At 38.3% G+C, this 8,057-nt stretch overlaps 1 pseudogene; it reads right to left on the reverse strand.

Annotated features, from left to right (window-relative positions):
• Positions 1-402: 402 nt before the first annotated feature.
• On the reverse strand, positions 403-6,966 carry LOC110634678 (carbamoyl-phosphate synthase large chain, chloroplastic-like; annotated as a pseudogene).
• Between the last annotated feature and the right edge of the window lie 1,091 nt (positions 6,967-8,057).

The raw sequence follows: 8,057 nt of genomic DNA on the forward strand, positions 1-8,057 counted from the left end.
CTGAGTCACTTGTTTTTAAAATCTCCTCAACTCAAATCAAATCGACCGTAGTTTAATATAAAATGAAAATTTTAATGTAAGACCAATGACTAATCATAATGCTATTGCTGGGTCTCTAGCTGGGTCTCTAGAAAGTCTAGATTATCTAGTTGAGTTAGGTTCGGCTTGACCACTTAAAATAATATAAGATACCCATCTAGAGAAGAAAATTTCACTTTTAAGCATATTTTTTAAAGCTAATATGGAATGTCCACCCTTTTCCTTACACCACTTAAATTTAATCACAACCCTCCAATTGCACCTAAAATATGCTTCAATGAAAATCAAATTAATAAATAATAATAATTGGAAATTTGAATGATTGATCACTGCGTTCAAGGCAAATTTGTCCTCCTAAGGATATCAATCAAAGCTTTCAAGTATTTCTTTTCCTTCAAATTACAGTAATAAAAAGCAAACTTTGACATATGTTCTACTCTCTGCACTCATCTGTCGACAAGTAAACATGTTCAGTGAGTGGGCTACTGGGCCAATCTCTATCATGCTTGAATAATTCAGACTTTTTCCTGACTTCTAATTTAGACAGTTAGCCTACTCCAATGACATGTCTGAGCATTATAGATAATATTTTATGCAATGAAAGTAAAGACAGCAGGGTATGGACTAGGAGGAGACCTGGCAGAGGGGTGAGAGCACAGGAGAACAGATTTATCACAATTTAGTCTTCAGTAATATGCAAAAGTCCTCGACTCCTCGAGTGAATCCACTGCCCCCCCTATAAAAATGATTGCTAATCCAAGTCAGAATTGTTTGTTCACGTAAGCAAATAAAGTTCCAAGATTAGATTGCGAAGGTATCAAGTTCAGGGGCCAAATTTATTTACACTCAGAAATCTAATCAAATTCTGTGATTCACATCACTCTTCACTACTAAAATCATCAAATTTATTCATCTACAAAGTTTTAGGCAGAATCGGCAGTTTCAAAGCTTAAATACTTCCCAAATAATAAAAGCATATTGATTAATAGTGAATCCAAACCAAAAGACAATATCAAGCATAACTTGGATTTATATTAAAAAAAATCACTCTAATGAGATCAAACACAGATTTGGCCTGAAGTGCTACCTAAATCATAGAGAAGATGAGGCTGATTGCAAGTTTTTACTACTATCTTCATGTATCTCAACATTAAAGAAGTCCTGGAGGGCTATCATATTAATGTTGCTGGATTTCAAGGTCTTCATTGCCTCCGCAGTTGCCAAAGCACCAGCAACTGTTGTTATTATAGGCATACTATAGGCAAGAGCCATCCTCCTCAGTTGCCGGCCATCAATTTGATCAAGTGCATCACCAGAGCTTGTGATCACCATCAACTGGATTTGCCCATTAGCAAGCATATCACCAGCATGTGGCCGCCCCTCATGCATCTTCAGCACTCGATACACAGGGATATCTTTCAACTCAAGAAAATTAGCTGTTCCTGAAGTTGAAATAATCCTGAACCCAAGTCCTGAAAAGGCTTTCGCAAGCTTTTCAAGATGTCGTTTTGTCAAGTCATTGAAGCTTATGAACACAGTGCCAGAAAGTGATAGATTCTGCCCAGTAGCAATTTGAGATTTTGCAAATGCCATAGGGAACACGAAATCAATACCCATTCCCTCACCAGTGCTCCTCATTTCAGGCCCTAACAACACATCACAGCCTGGAAATCTCCCAAACGGAATAACTACTTCCTAGACAGCCACATGTGCTGGATAACCTCCTCTGTGAAGCCTACCTCATTAAGTGACACGCCAGACAAAACAAGAGCAGCATATTTAGCCAAGGGATGGCCAATTTCCTGGGAAACAAATGGCACAGTTCGAGAAGCACGAGGATTTGCCTCGAGCAGAAAAACCTCCCCAGCCGCTGTGATAGCATACTGGCAATTCATGAGTCCACAAACATTGAGACTCTTTGCCAATTTTGTAGTCCATGACCTAATTGTGGCCAAGCAAAAAGATGAAACAGTTTGTGTGGGAAGAATGCAAGCTGAGTCACCAGAATGAACACCAGCCTGCTCAATATGCTCCATTATGCCACCAATCACCGCATTACCATGTGAATCTGCAAGGGCATCTATATCAATCTCAACAGAGTCAGATAAATATGTATCAATTAATACAGGGCGTTCTGGGTCCACCTCAACAGCATTTTCAAGATATGTCACCAGCTTGTTGTCACTATATACAATCTCCATGGCCCGGCCACCCAACACATAAGAAGGACGAACAACAACAGGGTAACCTATGTCTTCTGCAATGGCAAGTGCATCAGCTTCGCTCTTAGCAATGACTCCTTTTGGCTGCTCAATCTTTAACTCCTTAAGAATTGAATTAAACCTCTCCCTGTACTCAGCAGCATCAATGGAATCTGGTGATGTACCCCAGATGCGCACACGACCAGCCACACGACCAGCCCCACTGGAAGAAACAGGCTTATGCTCTTCTAAGTACTGCTGGATGGGCAGAGCCAGCTTCAGGGGTGTTTGACCTCCAAACTGTACAAGAATGCCATCAGGCCTTTCTAGATCAATTACAATTAGAACATCTTCAACTGTCAAGGTTCAAAGTAGAGACGATCACTTGTATCATAATCACCGGATACTGTTTCAGGATTTGAATTCATCATAATTGTTTCATATCCTGCACTCTGCATAGAAGGAAAAGAAATGCAATTGAGAAATATAATGTAAACATAGTTCAATGCATTTGCTCCACCATACTATAAATACACAATTGAATTAACCTCTCAGACTAATTACATCACAATGTCCATTCTTGTAGCAGCCAACTATTAGGTAGAATAGGATTCATATATGATATGATTAATACAAATATCAATCTAACTATCAATGCAGAACTCAACTCGCCACAGTCCAATGCAAATTTGCTTGCATTTACACTAAATTACTCTCACCATTAATCATGTTTATTTAAAAGATAAACGCTTATTTTAATGCCATACTAACTAAATAAGCACATAAGAACAAAAATGTTGCTAGTGCTTTCCAGTATACAAGTGACTAAAAAAAGTTTGGCAAAATAAAGTATTTAAGATTTTTCATTGAAGTTTATTCAATTCAGAGACAAGTACAGTGAAAATTACAAACACAAACCTCGAGGGCAAAAGAGGCGTGGCAACAACAGTAATCAAACTCAATCGCCTGCCCTATACGATTGGGTCCTCCACTTAAAATCAACACCTTTTTCCTTTTGTTGGGAGCTGATTCACACTCGAAATCGTAGGAGGAGTACACATAAGGAGTATTGGCCTCAAACTCAGTAGCACAGGTGTCCACCCACTTATATGCTGGAGAAACTCTAAAAGATTTCCATTTTGACCGAACTTCATTATCTGTTGATTTGGTAGCAAATGCTATCTGCTTATCACTGATCACTGAAACCACACTTTTTAACCTCGTAGAAGTCATCCTTGGTCAAATCAGACAAGCTCCGAGTCATAAGATATTGTTCCACATCCACCAACGCTTTAAGTTAAGTAAGGAACCATTTATCAATTAAACTTAGTTCATGAATATCATCAACTTTCATCCCCTTCTTCATTGCAGCATAAACAGCATGAATGGGATCTGGGTTTGGAATTCGAAGGCTGTACTTCAACTGGTCCCAATCACAGTCAAGTTCCTTAACTGGTGCACAACCCCATCCTGAGTAACCACACTCCAGTGATCGAACTGCTTTCTGTAGGGACTCTTGTAATGTCCATCGTATTGCCATTGCTTCACCAACAGATTTCATCTGAGTTGTCAGAATTGGCTGAGAGCCCGGGAATTTTTCAAATGCAAATCGGGGGATCTGTATGTAGATAAGCAAGATCAATTTATTACGGTATGAAGGATGAAATTTCTGCCAAAGTGACTAGTGAGAAATAAATTGATATGGTAAATTAATGATGATGATGATTATGATGATAGGTAGAAAATACAAACTAAAAATACAACACAAGGAAACTAATTTGTGAAAAATAATCTTTCACTGCATCCTATTTTACAACTTAATCACAACTTTTTTATGCATGCACAGTGTTATTGACAAAATTGGGATTGCTCTCAGAATTCTAACATCTAACATACAGCTATAAGTATTACACATGGCCATTCCTTCACAAAAGTAACCAAAGTCATTAACCTCCAGACAATAACACACCATTATGAACTTAAAAACTCCACTTTCATGCTCACATCAGTAATTTCCACAACCAATTACTTTCAAAATCAAACCTATCATGTCACTCATGCCCCAAAAAAATAGTGGAAAACTCGACAGGAATGTGAAAGTAGAGATTCAAATTTCCTTTTTCCTTTGACAAAATTATCACTTTCAAACCCCACATTGTACTTTTACTGAGAGGAATACATGTGTTAAAAGGAAAGGTTGCATTTAACTTTACTCCAAAAAATAACTAGCATGCAATGTAGCCATCACAGTCAGAAATAATAAAGGGCAATTTACTATTTAATCCCTAAATTTTACCACTATTAACACTTGGGTCCCAGTATTTTAGAAAATAGACTATCCAGGCCCTGTAATTTTTTTCGGTCACAAATTAAGTCTTTCCGTCCATTTTAAATAAAATATTTTGTTAGTCAAAGCTCTTTATCATGGTCTAACGAGAGAGAAAACATTATAATTCCTAAATTACCCTCTCTTTCTCCTCTGGTTTCCTTCTCTATCTCCCCATTTCTCTCCCCCTCTCATGTATATTTGTCTCTTTCTCCCATTAACGCCCACTCCATCGTCTCTTACTCCAAAGGAGAGAGAGAAACAAAGGAGAGGGGGGAGAGAGAGAGAAACAGCAGAGATAGAAGCACAAACAAGAAGAGAGGAGAAGGAATGGGAAGTTTTTGTCTTTTCAACTATGACTAATGGTTAAATTGACTAAAATGGACAAATGACTAAAGTATTTGACAGAATCAAATTACATGGATTAAATAGTATATTTTTCAAAATAAAGAGACTCAAGCGTTAATAATGGTAAAACTCAGAAATGACCTTATTTGGTTCAAAATGCCTTGCTTCCTAGAAGTATACTATTCAGGAAGCACACTTTGAAATTTACTTCCTATTAAGTATGATATAACTGTATTTGGTAAACAAATTAACTTCCTAAAAAGTAAATTTGCTTCTAAGTTAAAAATATGATAATGTCCACAATATAATTTAAAGTGTAACAAATTAAAGGACAAATTGGTAAATTATATTGCACTTAATTAAGAACGCGCAACTTAAGTTACTTCCCTTGCACAAGGAAAATATAATGCCCTACTTCGGGAAAGTTAATTTGATAATACAAAACAAATAAGAGAGGTTTTTGCACTTCTCGAGAAATTCTACTTTCTTAATCTACTTGCCATCAACCAAAGATGAAATTACCCAATAATAAAACGATGATTCAACCTTTATTAGCAAAGTAGAAAATAAGTACGACAAAAACAAGTTCAGGGAATGAAAGCAAAAATGGTAATATCTTCTTAACCAAGTTAGTCGTCATTCTTGCTAAAAAAAGAAAAACAATTGATCATCATTCTCAATCACGATAAGGAGAATCTAAATCAATAAGCATATTAAATAGATTGGTGTAACTAGCAAAAGCAGTAGCTAACCTATTAGATACTTGCCTTGGTTACCACATAATCAATAGAAGGTTAGAAACTAGCTGGGGTCTTCTTTTTAATATCATTAGGAATCTGGCCCAGTGAATACCCAATTGACAACTTAGCTGCCATTTTTGCTATAGGGAAGCCCGTAGCCTTGGAAGCCAAAGCCGAAGACCTTGACACCCTAGGATTCATCTCAATCACCATAACCTCACCATCCACGGGATTAACAGCAAACTGCACATTGGACCCTCCACATTCCACTCCAATCTCTCTTATAACCTTAACTGAATAGTCTCTCAACCGCTAGTACTTCTTATCAGTCAAGGTCTGGGCTGGAGCCACCATTATCGAATCTCCAGTATGCACTCCCATTGGATCAATATTCTCAATAAAGCAAATGATCACAACATTATCAGCCAAATCACGCATTACTTCCAATTCATACTCTTTCAACCCAATAATGACTTCTCCACCAACACCTGTGAAGTCAAACTCGCAGCCAAACCCGCCTTGCAAATCGACTGAAATTCCTCTTTATTATAAGCAATGCCACCTCCACTCCCCCGCAAAGTAAACGCGGGTCTAATAATCAACGGAAACTCTCCAATTTCATTAGCAATCTCAATTCACTCATCAAGCGTGTTCCCAGCCCCAGACGGCGGCGTTTTGAGAACAATACTAATCATTGCTTGCTTGAACAGCTCTCTATCCTCAGCTTTTTTGATTGCGTCTAGTTTAGCCCCAATTAACTCAACATTGTATTTCTCTAGAGCACCGCGTTCAGCTAAGCCACCACCAGATTCAAGGCGGTCTGGCCACCCATCGTCGGCAACAGAGCATCGGGCCTTTCCTTCTCGATCACTTGCTCCAATAATTCCAGCGTCATTGGCTCAATGTAAGTCCTGTCAGCCAACTCCGGGTCGATCATGATAGCGGCCGGGTTTGAATTACAAGCCTGAGTCCCGAAGTAATCGAACTCGCAAGCCTGACCAATCACAATGGGCCCCGCCCCAAGAATCAAATTTTTCTTCAAATCGGTGCGTTTGCCTGCTTTCAGCGGTTGCGTTAACGCTTCGGTAGTTATTTCCTTTCTGCAGCCGACGCAGCTGACACGGTGGGACCGCTTAGAGTAGCGGTTGAGTCGCGGCAGCCATGACTGGAAATTCAGAGAAGAAAAATTCTGATTCTTAGTGGAAAACATGACAAAACTCCACCGTTTAGAAAGAGAAGGTGTGAAGATTAATTTGTTGAGGTGAACAGAGGATGAAGAGAGGGTTTCGAAGTGGTTTAAGCCATGGCTCATTGTTGCTTGAGTAAGCGAGTAAGAGAGATGGGGCTTATTTGGGCTAAGAAATTAGGGTTTTTCTTTTATGCTTTTAGTTTTTGCGAGGAACACGATGCGAAGTTGTTGTGTAAACATAAGATACGACGGCGTTTTGATTGAAATAATAAGTTAGATGTTGAAGATTTTAGTAAGTGTAGCATTCTAATAAAAGCAGGAAAGAAGTTACTCTGTTTAGGAATTGTATACATGGCCTGAGGAGAACACATTAGTTGGTTTTTGTAGGGAATTAATTAGCTGTTATGTTTTGTGTAAGCTCATATATTGAGCTTAACTCCTGTAACTGGGGTGTGATTGAAATAATAACTGTCTTCTTCTTCTGGATCTATTTTTCTTCTGTTCTTCTTCTTTTCTTTTGTTAAAAAATTCTTTTCTTTGCAACATTGGTATCAGAGCTGGTCATCCTCGGTCATGGCAGAGGGTACAAGAGCACAGGAATGGAGACGTGAAATGATTTCTTTGTTGCAAGATTTTGAGCAAAGATGGGAGTAAAAGCAATCAGTTTTGCAACAAGAATCTGAGACTCGTAACAATCAGATGATGATGGACATAAAAGATATGTTGGCTGGATTGAGTTTGCAGAATAATGAGCTTGCTAGGAATAGAGGCCAATCAAGTAATACACCAATGGGAAACAGGTTTAATTCACCCAACCGTCATTCTTGGCATCATTCTACAAAATTAGAATTTCCAAGATTTGATGGCAATGATTTAGAGACATGGCTGTTAAAAACTGAGTATTATTTTGAGGTGGTGAATATGTTACCGGAGAGTATAGTGAAAGTGGCAGCCCTACATTTAGAGGGTAAGGCTATCTTGTTGCACCAAGGGTATGTTAAAATTAAGGGACCTGCTGCATATGATAATTGGCAAAAGTATGTAGGAAGTTTGAGGGCAAGATTTGGAAGCAAGGGTATGATGATCCTTCGGCAGAGTTAAAGAACTTAAAACAAACACATGGTTTGCAAGAATATCTTGATACGTTTGATGCATTATATCCTAAGGCAAGAGTGAGGGAAGATAAAACCCTTAGTTTCTTTCTTTCTGGATTG

Source organism: Hevea brasiliensis, chromosome 6 (genome assembly GCF_030052815.1).
Source record: "Hevea brasiliensis isolate MT/VB/25A 57/8 chromosome 6, ASM3005281v1, whole genome shotgun sequence".
In the NCBI taxonomy this organism is placed as follows: Eukaryota; Viridiplantae; Streptophyta; class Magnoliopsida; order Malpighiales; family Euphorbiaceae; genus Hevea; species Hevea brasiliensis.